The sequence below is a fragment of the Triticum urartu genome, chromosome 2 (assembly GCF_003073215.2).
Source record: "Triticum urartu cultivar G1812 chromosome 2, Tu2.1, whole genome shotgun sequence".
NCBI classification, from domain to species: domain Eukaryota; kingdom Viridiplantae; phylum Streptophyta; class Magnoliopsida; order Poales; family Poaceae; genus Triticum; species Triticum urartu.
The window spans coordinates 751,420,026-751,436,573 of record NC_053023.1 but is presented as its reverse complement, the minus strand read 5'-3'; the positions used below and the strand labels follow the sequence as shown (position 1 = coordinate 751,436,573).

The following is a 16,548-nucleotide window of genomic DNA, read 5'->3' as shown; positions in this document are numbered from 1 at the left end:
TCGTGTGCTAAGCTAACGGAATGGGTCATGTCAATCACATCATTCTCCTAATGATGTGATCCCGTTTAATCAAATGACAACTCATGTCTATGGTTAGGAAACATAACCATCTTCGATTAACGAGCTAGTCAAGTAGAGGCATACTAGTGACACTATGTTTGTCTATATATTCACACATGTATTATGTTTTCGGTTAATACAATTCTAGCATGAATAATAAACATTTATCATGATAAAAAAATAAATAATAACTTTATTATTGCCTCTAAGGCATATTTCCTTCAGTAACCTCTCCTCTATCTATCCTACTTCCACTTCTTACCGTATCATCATCGGTAACGGCGCCGGTCTTCCCATCTCTCATACTGGTTCTGCTAGTTTTCCATCTAACTCTAGACCTATCTCTCTAAATAACGTCATTGTTTCTCCACATCTTATTCAGAATCTTGTTTCTGTTCGTAATCTTTCTCGTGATAATTCTGTAAATGTGGAATTTGATGAAGTTGGCTTTTCTGTTAAGGACACTCGCACCAGGATGATACTTCACTGATGTGACAGTCCCGGCGATCTCTACCCAGTTCAATTGACATCATCTTCGGGTGGTCCTCGAGCTCTTTTCGCCGGCGTCGATACTTGGCATGCTCGCCTCGGGCATCCTAGCACTTCCTCGCTTTGTCAAATAATGAGGGGTTTTTCCTTTTCATGTAGTAAAACGGATGCTCACTCATGTGAAGCATGCCGGTTAGGCAAACATGTTCGCCTCCCTTTTACTTCCTCATCCACAGTTGCCTCTTTTCCTTTTGAGTTAATTCACAGTGATGTATGGACCTCTCCAGTACCCAATAATTCTGGTTATCTTTATTATCTTGTTATGCTAGATGATTTTTCTCACTTTGTGTGGACATTTCCTCTTCGTAGGAAGTCAAACGTTCCCGCTGCTCTCATCGCATTTTATTCTTATGTCTCCACATAGTTCGGGCGGCCCATACTCGCACTTTAGATTGATAATGGAAAAGAGTTTGACACCCTCACCAACCTCGCCATATAAAGCTCTAGGTAGCTCCTGTCTCAGGAAGCTACTATACATGATTGCGGTTTAGTTTGTTTCTATGATTTTTCTATGGGTTTTTCTAGTAGTTTTTATTTGCTTTTTTGGTTTTATTTCCCTTTTTATTTCATTTTCAATATTTTTTTAAAAAGTTAAAATTTAAAATTCATGGACTTTTTTCAAATTACCTTTTTGCAAATCTGTGTACTTTCTTTCAAATGCATCAAATCCGCAAATGTTTTTCAAATTAGTAAAAAAATTCAATTTCGTGATTCCTTTTGAATTTGTAATTTTTAGTTAAATCCATGAACATTTCTCAAATCCGGGAAATCCATGAACTCTTTTTCAAATCCGTGAAATTTTTCCAGATATGCAAAAAAGTCCGGTATGAGCTTTTTCCCCAAAATTTACCCAAATAATAAGTGCCACATGTATGGCACGAAACACTTCGGTCCTGGCGTTTTTTTACATCCAAAGTTGCTATCTGAAAGAAAACATACAGAAAAACTGAAACTTGACATCCGAAAAGAAAGTTGTCATGCTTGACAACGAAAATTGCCATCCTCGCATCACTAAACTTGCCATATAAAATGTTCAGAGTTTTCATGTGTTTATGGCACACGTGTGACATTTATTAGGGTCCAAAATTTAATGGTCAACATTTGACAGGTCAACGGTGAACCGATTGAACGAGCGCTGCTTGGCTATCTGGCGAACTAAGCGAACAAACAGTTATTGGGCCGGCACAAAAGCAGGTGCCCATTTGCTCTTTCTCTTCGTTGGGCCACACAGTCGTGGATAAAGGCCGAAGGCGAATCCATTGGGTATCTCTCTCTCTCGTCGTTGGCTCGAGACTGTTCTTTTGCACGCGTCGACGACCGGAGGCGGCAGGGGAACTATGGCGGCGGCGACCCCTCCGATGGGATTTTTGCTCCGGGGAGGTGGACGGCGGCTCGTCGACGCTCTAGTTAGCAGTAGCCGAGCGGGCAGCACCGGTGATAACCAGAAGGCAACAAGCAGCAGGAGCTCGGTGACGGCGACGGCTGCCGTTGGCGGCACGCGGCTACTAGGTGAGCCAGTCTCTGTAATTTGACCAAGATGTTCTGCAATTGAAGGCCAATCATAGCTATTTATAGCTAGACTTGTTTAAAATTTCAGATTTGGGAAATTTCTTTGTTGACACTACAAGAAATTCACAAGTGAAACTGTTAGTGCATACTAGTATTAGACTATCAGTGATTAGGAACAATGTGTCTGCTTGAGATCTTAATGTGTATTCAAGCTGTTCTACTACACGATACGGAAACAAAAAATACACCACCCTGTCGCCCGTGGAACACAAACTCTGAACTGAACTAATAACAGATCAGCTCACTGCGGATAAAGAAAAATTAATAGGCATTTGTACCATTAGAAACAAAAGGTGATGCATCCAAATAAACAAACTGACTACGCCTTAATTCCATTGATTATGAGAAAGGAATAAGAGAGTCTCAAATCAGACATGAGGGCAGCAGTGCGCCGGGTAAACAAGCCGGCAGTACTTGATAAAGAAGTACCTTAGAAAATAAGCTACTTATTTGGAAGGAAAGCAAAAATATATAGTGAATCATGAGCTAGCTAGCTTTCAGGCAGTCAACTAAGGACCTTAGAAATGTAATGGTTCCTGAACCGAGGAAAGCAAGAACAGAATAGACTATCACCGAATTTTATCTTACAAGAATGTAGACAGTAATCAACACAACAATAGAAATGGAAATAGGTTCGCTGAGTTCAACGCACACCAGGAAAACCCTCTAGCAGCTACATTCGCGGGGAACATAACCCAAGGGACAAAAAACCTGGCGCACCACCAAACTAGCCTTATTACACACTGAACAAACCAGTTTCACCAAATAAATATGTACAGGCAAAAGCACACAGAACTTCATCTCGATGACATAGAAGGAACATGAACTGAACATGCAGGAGTGCTTGGAAGATGGAGGCTTGCGCGATAGAGAGTCAATGCCGACGGAAACACCTCGTGCCAGCTGAAATCAAAGGCAGAGACAAAGAATCACATGCAGTTCATGTTGCATCTTCTTGATGGTGTGGTGAAGTAAACAGACAGTGGAGGGCTAAAGAAGATGTTGAAAGGATAGTACTACTAGTTACAGACATATGCGTGATGTAGAAAACAACTGGACGGAATGGGTACCTGGACACAGGATTTTGTTCATCGCTTGGCTCGACTTGGTCTGTAATTGAAAGAAGTCATTATGAGACAAGGCAAAAGAAACAGGGGACTGAATTAAATGCAGAAACAGTAGTACCTCTCCATCATGTCAGTATTTATCGGCACGAAGGGTGGGACTTTTGGGATGGCCCTCTGCCACACGCCTCAGCGCATCCATGGCTTGAGAATAATACTCAGGTCTGCGTTTATCTCCCCTACTGTCGAGGTCAATTCTGAGTTGCCTGAGCGAAGGAAGGTTTCTTATGCTCAGATCAAAGTCAGGACCGAGGATGTCATTCACTAGGAGACCGAAGCGAAGGCGTTGAACCATTGGCATAGCTCCTGGTTGGAAGGTAGGGTGCACCAGTATAAGTTTGTGGAAAAGGCACACTCTCACGCTCGGGAAGGCACCAGCGCTAAGCACAAACTTCTCCAATGGATTGCATACATTGCGGATGACTAATGATAATGTGACACACTGGAGAGCTGGCAGCATCCCAAGGATCTGAATATCCCCGGATTCCACATGACGGACATTTAGATCGAGGGAGGAGAGAAGCGGAAGCGACGAAGAACAAATCCATGTAGGCAAGCTCTTGAAATATCCGTCAAATTTTAGACTGCGGAGGTTTGGAGATGGCACCCAATCCTGCATGAGGTTGACAAGCCAATTACAAGCAGAGGAGATCTCCAGCCTCTCGAGTTTGTGCAACTTGCCTAGGGACTCAATTAAAGCTTTATCAGTTCTCAGGTCATTGCCAAGGGTCTCCATCAAAGTTTTATTAGCACCCACAATATGGCCCACGGACTCAGTCAATGGTTTATTGGTTCTCAGAACATCCGGACACCTAACAATTTCCCTCGGATTTTTCCTTGATGAATCCCATTTAAAGGCGAGCTCCCTTAACCTGTTCAGACGCCCCAGCTCTTTTGCGCTGTCTGCAGAGAAAATTCCCACCCCGTGTCCCGTCAGCTGTTCAAGGCATGTCAGGTTGCTGAACCCTTTTGGTAGTGGCATATCAGAATCAAGGATTAGGCACATCAAATGCCTCAGATGAACAACACTGGACGGTAGTTCTTTTGAATTGGTCCATCTCAAGTCTAGTGTCTGCAAAAACTTCAGCTTTCCTATTTCCACAGGGAGCTTGCCAACCTTTGTACCTCTTAACCCTAGGTATCTCAAATGTAACAAGTTCTCAACATGCCTAAGGTCAACACCTCCAAGATCACAACCTTCTAGATCCAATACACGTAAAAATTGAAATCTAGAAAGAGGGGGGATCTTATTAATAGCAGGACTAAAAGAGGTAAAAGACCTCACTTGTGACATTCTTGTGGTAGCCAGCTGAGTAGTGGTGAGATACTGAGATCTGTCATGCTCTTTTGGAGGGACAATCTGCGGAACTTCTTCTCCAAAGGTGTGTCTCCCTTGATAACATCCAATATAGTAACAAAGTTATCTTCGCTTGATAATTCGCACATAAGATCAAGCATTATATCATGGACATAACAAGCTTCAACCCTACCATCAACATGTATGTTTATCGGCATTATCATGTTCCTGTTTACTAGCTCATTGAAGTAACAATCTCCAAGCTCTAGTAGGCTGGTGTCATCTTCTACTTGGATGAATCCTTCAGAAATCCATCTCCTTATCAGCCGATCTCTGCTAATTTGATGATCATCTGGAAAGATACTTAGATATAGAAAGCAAGTCTTCAAATAAGAAGGGAGATCATAAAAACTCAATGATAGTATCCTCTTCATTTCTTTCACATGATCATCACCTTTTTTAAGTCCACCGCCAATACGGTTGAGCAAACCATACCATTGGTCAATTTGGTTGATCCTCTGATTATTAGCTAAATAGCTAGCTAGACTAATGATAGCTAATGGCACCCCAGCACATTTTTTCAAGATCTTTCTGGATACATGCTCCAATCTAGAAGGACACATCTCACTTGGAAATACTCTTGTATAGAAAAGTTTTTGGGATTCATCATCAGAGAGTGGTTCCATCTTATGAATCATATAATCTTTATTAGAGCAACATTCTTTAGAGACCTCGAAATGGCGGGTTGTTGTGATTATTATACTACCACACTCATTGTCCTTAAGTGCATATCTGATTGTTTTCCATGCTTCTTTATCCCACAAATCATCGATAATTATAAAGTACCTATGCACATTGCAATAGAGAGCTACAGGTTAGCAAAACAAAACAATTTGTTTACCAAAAATATGAAAGCATGTCAACCACTTCAATAATCCAAAGAGTTACTATTGTTACCACTTGAGCAGTGGGTGTGTTCGATTCTTCGTTTTGAATGTTTGAAATTTTGATGGCTTGGTGTTTGAGAAAGGGGGTCAATACCGACTCACGACACGCACTTCAAATTGACCTAGCTATCACCAGTACACAAATGCAAATCGAGGCACCACGGCCCCATGAGATGGTGTGCACGCTACCACATTTAATGCATGCATGCAATTCAAATAGAATAAGAAATACATGTCAATATGAGGAATTAGACCTCTCCAGAAAAACAACTTGACCTAGTGCACTAAGGCGATAAATTTACTATCTTCACAAAGATATCGGGGTGGGTTGGGCCGTCCGTCCTCGGGCACGGTTCGGGGCTGCGCCTCAATGTCAGATTCCTCCATGACCGAGTTTGAGTTCTCCATGGCCGATTCCGACTCCTCGTCGTCCTTGATGGTCGACCGTGCTCGGGCATGGGCCGGGGCAGGGCCTTGATGCCAGGTTGCACCATGGGTGAGTCCGAATTCTCCATGACCGAGTCTGATTCCCCCATGGACGAGTTCGACTTCCTCGATGGTAGACTCCTCCATGGCCGAGTCTGGGGCTTTCACGGTTGAGTCTGGCTCCATCATGGCTGAGTTTTCCATGTATTGCAAGAGGTGGACGTGCAATCTTTAGTCCCACCCCAGAATTGTAGGTGGTGTAGGACCAACTTATACAGTGGAGTCTAGTCACTCCACTTAGTGATGGGTAAGAGGAGAAAAAGAGAACACCACATGCACACGCTCGCCGAGTTTGACTTCCTCGATAGAAGACTTCTCCATGGACGACTCTGACTCCTCCATGGTGGACTCCTCCGAGGGCTCTACTTCACTGTGTCACGCCATTGATAGCCGACTCCCCGCCTAGCCCAAGTCCGACTCCTCTGTGGCCGAGTATAACTCCTCCATGTTGATTCCTTCGAGGACTCTACTTCGTTGCGTCACACCACCTAGGGCAGACTCCTCTATGGCCGAGCCCGAATCCTCACGGCGTCCATGCATTCCGTGCCAAGTTTGACTCCTCTGTCTAGTGCATTGCAGCATCGCCGACGGTCGACTCCTCTAGGCCAAGTCTGAGTTCCCCATGGCCGACTGGTCTTCTTGGACATTGATATGATCTACCTGAAGAAATAATTGATGGACTTATTTGGATTGCTAGAATTACTCGTGAATGCCAGAATTGTTCATGGGTTTTTTAGAGGAAAAAGTTATTAGCTTCAGCTTTACATCATTACATGGTTATGATAATTCATTTTGTGATATATCCAGACTACATTTATGATGCAATTTTAGGTGAAATCTTAGAGCTATTTTGATGTTTGCAACCTGGGTGCAATTGTGCACACGTGTTAGGGGCTGTTAAATGATAATATGTTTCCATCCTACTATGCTATATACAAATTACGTTGAATGCTTTGTTTCTCTGGGCTACCAGTACCTTACAATTAGCCCTCGGCTGTATTTCGTTTTTTGCGCCATGGGCCCAACAGGTCATCTAGTACAAATATAGAACCAAACCACCTTAAGCTATTGTTACTTATATATCCCAATACAAGAGGAGATTAAAGCGCATTTCGGTGTCCCATACTTATATGCACACCTTTGGGGCTTCTGATTACAAAAGGTGGTCTCTGAAATTACTAGGATTTATGTCCATAAAATAAATATTTGAGAAATATGATAAAGACGAAAGGCTATTCTTATGACACTAGTATAATATGGACTTAAAAAGGATGACCATTCAAAAATTAACACTTACACATAGTATAAGGTTGTGAAAAATCTATTGTACTCTTAAAGTAAAGGGGAGTGGTTTTTCTACACCCCAGCTTGGTGCACCCATGGTGCACCCACACAAGAAAATATAGCAAAACATTTCAAAAAAATTAAAACTTTGTGGGAATGATCATCAACAAATATTATGAACGGTTGCAAAGTTTGGTGGTCAAATAATATTCGAGGAGCTCTCTACAAAAAAGACAAAATCACTAAAACTTAGTCAAGATGAAAGTGCACTGTTTGAGCATATTTTGCAATTTTGTCTTTTTTGTACAGAGCTCCTCGAATGTTATTTGATCACCAAACTTTGCAAGCACTCATAACGTTTGTTGATGATCATTCCCACAAAGTTTCAGACTTTTTTTTGAAATGTTTTGCTATATTTTCTTGCGTGGGTGCGCCGTGGGTGCACCTTAGGAGGGTGCAGCCACTACTTTGTTTCCCGAAAGGAATATTGTTTCTAGACTGGAGATTTTACAAAGTTAACGTATGGTCAAATTTTATCTAACAATAATGGTGTAGATTTGATCTCTTAATAAGTTGTAAAGAGTAGTACAAATATAATATAGAAAAAGAGTAAGTTAATGAATGGAGAAGATAGTCTCGCAAATACAGTCACGAATTAGGGTGTAGATTTTCCATAGAAAGGACATTTTATATTTTATACCTGTAAGATATAAACTGTTGTCGAAGAAAAGGAAATAAATGTAAGAGACCATATGCTAGACGGTTTAGGGAAAGAAAAGACAAAGTGTATACATAATTCAGTTCTAAAGTACACAGACTAGACGTGGCACACTTGATAATAATAATAAGAAAAACGCCGGCTGTTTAGAGGAATCAATAATGAAAGCAGACCTACTCGTAGCAAGAGGCCAAGGTAGGTATAGTGAGAAAAATAAAAGTAGGCGTGGGAACATAGGCATGTACAATGAGAAAGGCATAAAAAATAAGGTGAGATGATTTCTAGAGTGGTGATGTTTTTCCTTATCCAATATCGGTTATTTTCTGCTAATTAGTTATATATTATATTTGTTGTCTTTTTTATTTGACCAATTCGTCAGGATTGACACTATGTATGCTGCTTAGATGTACTATTATCTGCAGCATATAAATGACATGGCGGCATACCTTTTATGGCAAAGCAAATCTCGGATCACGATGATGAGCTGCTCTACATCCAACTTTGCTGCATTTATACTAGTATGTCTTCTGTTGTCAATTTTAAAGAGAAGATTGCTTAATACATTCTTCAAGTCGGGATTCCGGGACACAGACAGAAAAGCTTTGTAATCAAATTTTGTTGGAAGGGCATCATATACTTCTCTGGCAAGTGTAGTCTTTCCCAATCCTCCAAATCCAACAATAGAAAGTATCTTGAGTTGCTCATTGGACACAGGGCCCCCCTCACTGATCTTCTTGATAATATCGTCCCTTGCCTTCTGCATGCCGATAATATCCTTCTTATCTCCGTAGAGAACCTCCCAGTGAGGGTCCACGGTTGTCCTTGTGGCTGCAGGTAGATTAGCAAAATTAACCATTTCACTAACCATTTTATGTCGGGTGGCAACATCTTGCAATCGTTCATGGATTTCTTTGATTGCTTTGGAAATCTGATGTTTAGCCTTGCCCTTTTTAAACAGGTTTTTGAAGTTGGTCACGACCTTCTTGAAGTTGGACTGATCGGCATTGGGCTCACAGCTCTCAACACGCACCAGGAGAGAGTCGATGACATCCTCCATGTCGTAAGACAGCTCCCTGATATCGTTAGCCCAAAACTTAACCTGGTCGTCGAGCTGATCCCTCGGCACCTCTGCCACCTTGCCAAGAGCAGCGCGCACAATCATCAGCTGGGCAGAGAAGGACCTGACCTTTTTCTTAACTCCCTTCTGTAGCTTGTACTCGCCCTTGATAACCTCACACAGTTTGAGGAGGAGGGAGCCCATGGCCCCCATTGCGAGATCCATGGCTCACTCAATCCTCTTTTGTTGATGGTCACCAGGCAGAGGCTACGATCTGAATATCATATGAAAAAAACACGAATGTTACTGCAACTTTGCAAGAGATTACATGAAGAACCAGAAGATCTATAATTCACAAGGGGGTTCCGGAAGAATGTTGCTGCGCCAAAAATCATCAAAGTTCTTCAGGTCATCAGGGATGCAAGCATGCAAGAGAGCTGCATCGTCCTGATGCAGGCTAAATCGGTAATGAGTAGTGAGGGGGACTGACCTCTAGAGACAATAGCGTTGCGGGTGGGACGTGCTGCCCAAGGGGCAAGCAGAGGGGTAGACAATAGCGCCTCGGCAGGGTCAATCAATCTTGCTTACTTGGACTAACCTTAGCCAAGGACAATTGTTATATTGGCCACAAGGGTTCACGGTTGAGCCACACTCCAGCAAGTATATCATTGAAGACTTCACCCATTGGACTCATCGGTTTAAGAAACCGAGGGGAGACAAAAGTTTCCTGCCAATTCTGTTTGTTTTCTGAGTGAATGTTCCCGCCAATTCTTGGTGAATGTACCTCTCTACACATGTAAATATGTCTATGGCTCTATGCAAACCTCTGCCTATGTGTCCTCTTTGACTAATACTTTCAGGTGATAGACTCCAAGCCTAGAAATTTTATATTGGGAAATACTAAGACGGAAGATACATATGCACTAGGCACTTTTAGTAGTACACAAGCACTAATGATCATGTACCGTCCCAGCATCGATGGATGGTCCTGATGTGTGCAGATGAAAGTCAGCGACATTGCAAGGACAATTCATGGGATGACCACGTGGAGGAGTCTTTCCCGCCGGTGCCCCCCCTCCCCCGCTCCGTTGGCACCGTTGTATCTGCCTCGTCTACTGTGGTGTCTGGCAAACCTTGCCGACGACCACATTGGGGGGTCCTTCCCACCACCGTCCCTTTTCATAGCAACTTTCCCCAGAAACAGTTCCCCTTTAATTTGCCATGTGACTTGAAATTTTTCTAAAAGTTGCCATGATTTTTAAGAAACACGTTTTTTTCTTCTTCCATGTGATCATTAGAAACACTTTCAAAATTAGCCTTGTTTCTAGAGAACACTTTTCCCTAAATTTTGCGATGCAACTAGTTTTAATTTTTTTAAATCCTTAATTTGATTTGTAGGAATGAGAATTATCTCATTTTGCCATGTGATCAGTATAAACCTTTTAAAAAAATTCCATGTTTTTCAAAGAACAAAACTATCCAATTTTTTCATGAGACTATTTATTACAACATTTTTGTATGTTTTTTATTGCGAGATATTGGTATGATGTTGTTGTTTTGTATATGATTTTCTATCTAGACAGGCAGTATTGTATTTGCTCTATATCATGGGAATTTCGTATGTTTGTTTTTGCGTTTTGTTTTTATACACAAATTTTTTTTGCTCTTTAGCATGGCGAATTTATATTGTAGGTCATGGCAAATCTGTTATGCCAAACAGCATGCCAACTACGTGTGCATATTTGTTGTTTTGTATACATGCAAAAAACATTACTCTACAGTATGAGAATTTATATGTTTATTCCGTGATAAATTTATAATTTTTAGCATGGTAGTTTTTGGCCCGGTTTAGAAATTGTACTTTGGGCCTGGCCCGTCTTGCGCAAGGCGCTCGTTGGAATCAGTATGCCCAACGTCACGCGCGCTGAGGCAGTAGTCATCGAGGAGTATGATGGAATTACGAGTGTGAATGACTACAAACTGGATTGTGTTCCTGCGTGGGTACGTATCGTTGGAATCCCGGATGGTCTTATGAAAAACGAAGCAATTGCGGAGAAGATTGCGAGGAAGGTCGGTATCCCTCCAATAAAGGTTACTGTGAATGAAGGACGAATTAACCCGACCGAATATCTAAGAGCTACGGTGTTCCTCCCCCTAGATGTTCCCCTAGTTCTGTTTGTCCACCTGACATTGAAAGAGAGCAAGAGGTATCCTGTGGAATATGAAAAACTCCCGGACTTCTGTGATTTCTGTGGTATGATTGGCCATTTAGTAAGAGAATGTGGTGATGGAACCCATAGAGCAGAAGACTGTGAATGGGGAAACTGGTTAATGGTTAAGTTTGAGGATCCGTCAGGAGGAACTGGGTATGGTCGAGGTGGCGGCCGTGGTTCAGGCCGTGGGGAAGACATGTGGAACAGAGGGAGGGGATTTGGTGATGACAGAAACATGGCACCAAGAGGTTCTGGAAGGGGAAATACTAGAGATCTAAATCCCCAAGAACCTGAGAACATGGATATGGAGAGAGGGGATGATCTTCAAGGGAGAGATGTTGCGCCGAGCGCTAGGAAGCGTCTCATAAATCAGGATGGGACTGCTAATATAGCAGTTAACTCCTCTATGGCACCCCCACCAGGATTTGTGACCGATCAAGTAGGGACTGCTAATATAGCAGTTAACTCCTCTATGGCACCCCCACCAGGATTTGTGACCGATCAAGTCCTACTGATCGAACACACAGGTGGAGGACAGATTGATAAAACCCTCATGAGTACCCCTCAAAATATACATGATAACAAAAGGCTGAAGGCCAATATGTCGGAGTCGACAAAAGAATCAGCGGCGTCCTCCTCCGGGGAGGGTCGCCGATCGCGATGAAACTTATAAGTTGGAACTGTCGGGGTTTGCTCGGGGCCCCGACAGTGAGATCGCTTCTGGACATCCAGAGAGGAATAATCCAGATGTGTTTTTTCTGTCTGAAACACATTTGGATGAGACTAAGGCAGAAGAGGCAATGAGGAAACTGAGGATGGATCATAGGATTGTGGTCCCCTGTCTTGATGGTAGAAGCAGAGGTTTACTATTAGTCTGGAAGAAGGATGTGAGGATCTACTCCCGGACTAATACGTTTAATTGCATTGATGTCTCAATTGAAGAAGTGGATGGTAGATTATGGAGGCTGACGGGTCCGTATGGAGAACCAAGCTGGGATAATAAGAATAAAACATACCAGCTGATCCGAGACCTTCATGCCCACTCTAACTTACCGTGGGTTGTTATCGGCGACTTCAATGAAATATTATTGTCGTCGGAAAAAGAAGGAGGAGCCCAGCGGCAACATTCTAGGCTACAAGCTTTCCAAGATGCCCTGTCAGACTGCTCCCTAGAGGATATTGGCTACCATGGTGACAAGTTTACCTTTTTCAGAGGAGGATTGCGAGAAAGGTTGGATCATGCAGTATCAAATTCGGGATGGATGGATATGCATCCTTTATGTGGTCTTTTGAACCTGGATATGGGAAAGTCGGACCACCGACCTATTTGTTTGGATACTGAATACCTAGTGGGTGTCGCAGCTCAGCGACGTCGTCCAGGAAGAAAATTTGAGGCAAGATGGCTAGAGGAGGAATTGGTGGAGGAAGTAGTGAGAACGGCTTGGCAGAAAGCATTTGTAAGGGGGCTTTGTCCCTCAGCCAGTGAGAAGCTAGCAGCAGTGCATAAGGATCTTCACCAATGGGACAGAAAAGTTCTAAAGGGCCCCCGCGCCAGACTTAAAGCAGCCCAGCATGAACTAGAAGCACTGATGCGAGAGCCATATGATGCTAATGCACAGGCAAAACAGCAGGACTTGACGCTCAAAATTGAAAACCTCCTAGAGCAGGAGGAGATTTACTAGGCCCAAAGGGGGCATGCAAATTGGCTTCGCCGCGGTGACCGTAATACCAATTTTTATCATCAGTTTTCTTCAGCCCGTAGGCGTTGTAACTTAATCCAGAGATTGAAAGATAATAATGATGCATGGGTCGAGGGGAATGAGAACCTCAAGCCCCTGATTTTTGATTATTTCCAGAATCTGTTCTCATCGGAGGCAGGGCTGATTGACGAAGCCTTGCTGAACACAGTAAAACCTGTGGTGATGAGGCAAATGAATGATCTCCTAACTGCTCCATACACGAGGGAAGAGGTAAAAAAAAGCAATGTTTCAAATAGGAGATATGAAAGCCCCAGGCCCTGATGGGCTTCGTGCCATCTTCTTTAAACGCTTTGGCATATCATTGGAGACGAACTAACAGATGAAGTGCTGCAAGTGATAAATAACAAGAAAATACCTAATGGGTGGAATGACACTAATGTGGTGCTAATACCTATAGTGGGCAGTCCAAAGTTAATTACACAGTTTAGGCCCATCAACTTATGTAATGTGGTTTACAAGATCATTTCAAAAATGTTGGCGAACAGGTTGAAAAAAATCCTACCTGAGTTGATTTCTCCTACACAGAGTGCTTTTGTACCAGGTAGATTAATCACTGACAATGTGTTGATTTCTTATGAGTGCTTTCATTCCATAAATAAGCGAACACATGGTTCGAATGGTATGTGCAGTTAAATTGGACATGCTAAAAGCATATGACAGAGTAGAATAGGATTTTTTTGAGGCAAATGATGATGAGGATGGGGTTTCATGCACACTGGATTGAGTTAGTTATGGAGTGCGTCTCCTCTATTAAATATCATATCAGATTAATGACATAGAGACGGATGAATTTACGCCAACCAGAGGCCTAAGACAGGGAGACCCTCTATCTCCTTACCTTTTTTTGATCTGCTCTGAAGGACTATCAAGTATGTTAATGCATGAAGAAGAAATTGGTGGTATTGAAGGAATAAAAGTGGCAAGGAATGCCCCCTCAATATCTCACCTTTTGTTTGCAGACGATTCTCTCATTCTCATGAGAGCCACGGTACATAATGCAAGTACTTTGAAGAGGGTTCTAGATACGTACTGTGAGAGCTCGGGATAGCGTGTAAGTACACCCAAATCCAGTGTATTCTTCAGTCCTAATACCAGAGTTAATGAAAGAGAGAATGTTTGTGGAATGTTGAATATATTACCTTAAGATTTGTCTGACAAGTACTTGGGACTACCGACAATTGTGGGTGTTGATAGAAGTGATTGCTTTCAACATCTTGTTGACAGAGTATGTCAGAGACTGAAGGGGTGGAAGGAAAAATTCCTATCAATTCAAGGTAAAGAAATCCTTCTAAAAGCGGCAGCTCAGGTAATTCCATCGTATGCTATGTCTGTTTTTAAATTACTAAAAGGAATATGCAAATTAATCACTGATGAAATATCGAGCTTCTGGTGGGGTGATGGAGAGGAGAAAAGGAAAATGCACTGGTTTGCATGGTGGAAGATGTATGTACCAAAGAAGAAGGGAGGAATGGGATTCAGAGACCTTCATAGCTTTAACCTTGCTATGTTAGCAAAGCAGTGTTGGCGACTGATCCAGAATCCTAACTCTTTGTGTGCACGTGTCCTAGGTGCAAAATACTACCCTGATGGTAATATCATGAGAGCAAGCCCGAAGAAAGGCTCCTCGTTCACATGGCAAAGTCTCTTTGCGGGAATACAAACGTTCAAGAGGGGATGTATTTGGAGAGTGGGTACTGGTTCACAGGTAAACATTTGGGAGGATCCATGGATTCCAGCAAGGCCGTCAAGGAAAATTATCACCCCTAGAGGGGGGTTATGTTATCAAAAGTGCAAGATATAATTGACCCGCATATGGGTCAATGGGATGAGGCACTTATTTAGAGTGTGTTCTCGCCCGTTGATGTAAGCAGACACTACTGCAGGTTGCTGCTAACGCGACACTACGATCAGAGACCCTTCGATGAAACTGTGTGCGATGCATTAATCGCAAACGGTGGTGTAAAAACCCCGTCAAAAAAGGTGCAAAACGTTTGGGATGGAGGATGCATCAAACATGGTTCAGATATTAGTTGCGTGTGCGATGCTGGGCATACGGTTCAGTTTGATTAACTATTTGCAATGTGGCAGAACAAAAGAAACGGGCAGCCAGATGAAGGCATGTGCAATATACGGTTGACGGTTCACTCGGATGAACTGTTTGTGATTAGGCAACACAAAAGAAACGATCAGCCAGATCAAGGTGTGTGCGATATACGGCATGTGGTTCACTCAGATAAACTGTTTGCGTTGAGACAAGAGAACATAAACGGTTCAATATAACAAAATGTGTGTGATACGCGGCAAACAGGTCTGTAATCAGAAATATGTGTGAAGACCGATAATAACACAGACGATTGCTTCTAATAAGACGTTTGTGATATGCTCTATCTACACAATATCTATTGGCCATTGGGTGATGGGCGGTCATCCGGGTACGCCATAAGGATGCGAAGAGGGCATCCTATATCAGCAAGGACCAGTTGTTCCATTAGTAGCTCATCTAAGAGAACTCTCAAGTTAACTGTGCTCAGGCTGGAGTAGACATGAGATGGGTGACAAGATGAGAAGTTGTCTTGATGTTAATCCCATTGATGGGATGTATCTTAAATGTCCATTAAGGATATTTATGACACATCCCATCAGTGTAATTAACCTCAAGGTCCTTGTTTTGATTTTTTAACACATATTAAAGAAGGTCTACCGCATTACTTTTTGACAATGTCAATTTAGGGCATACACTTCAGAAGGATTAACTATTTGCGATTAGGCAACATAACAGAAACGCCATGTGCATGGCCGAGAAAGCGTGCCCACATTACGCCGTCTAGGAATAGTGCCGTACTTAGAAATTATAGAACCGTCAATAAATTTTGAGCATCCGTCCCGTCACATTCCAAATTGCAATCCTGTTCACACCGATCAAAACCTAAACGGTTTCCCATTTAGGAGCGTATTAGCACAGTTATAAATACTACTACTCCAAGATGACTGCACATTCCTCCATAACTGCTCATCCACAAAAACAAACAAGTCATTCATCATCGTTCCCTTGCATGTGCCATGGCCAGCGTGAGTTCTGGGTCGAGAGATTGCCACCAGGGAGATGCGAGCATGGAAGCGGAAGCACGAGAGATGTCCCGCCTCGCCGCGAAAGCAGCCGACATGTCCCGCCGCACGGCCGTAGCAGTAGAGAGGTCCCGCCGCGCCGCCGGAGCAGCACGGAGGTCCCGCCGCGCCGTCGATGCAGAAAATTGGTCCGGCCGCGCCGCAAATGCAGCAGAGATGTCCTCCCACGCCGCGGCGGCATGGGAAAATGTCTCGCGGGCAGGCGAGGACTGTTACAGGCGCATGCATTCCATCATCCTTAGCCAGATGGATCAGATCTCCGGCTGGGCGAGGTTGTAGGACGACATGAAAGCCTCATTTGAACAGGCTACCGGCGTCATCCGACAACTAAATGAGAGCAATGCGAAGCTCCGGGCCG

General features: G+C 43.0%; 1 pseudogene; it reads right to left on the bottom strand.

Moving 5' to 3' along the window:
* Positions 1 to 3,051: 3,051 nt before the first annotated feature.
* Positions 3,052 to 9,316, bottom strand: LOC125534651 (annotated as a pseudogene).
* Between the last annotated feature and the right edge of the window lie 7,232 nt (positions 9,317 to 16,548).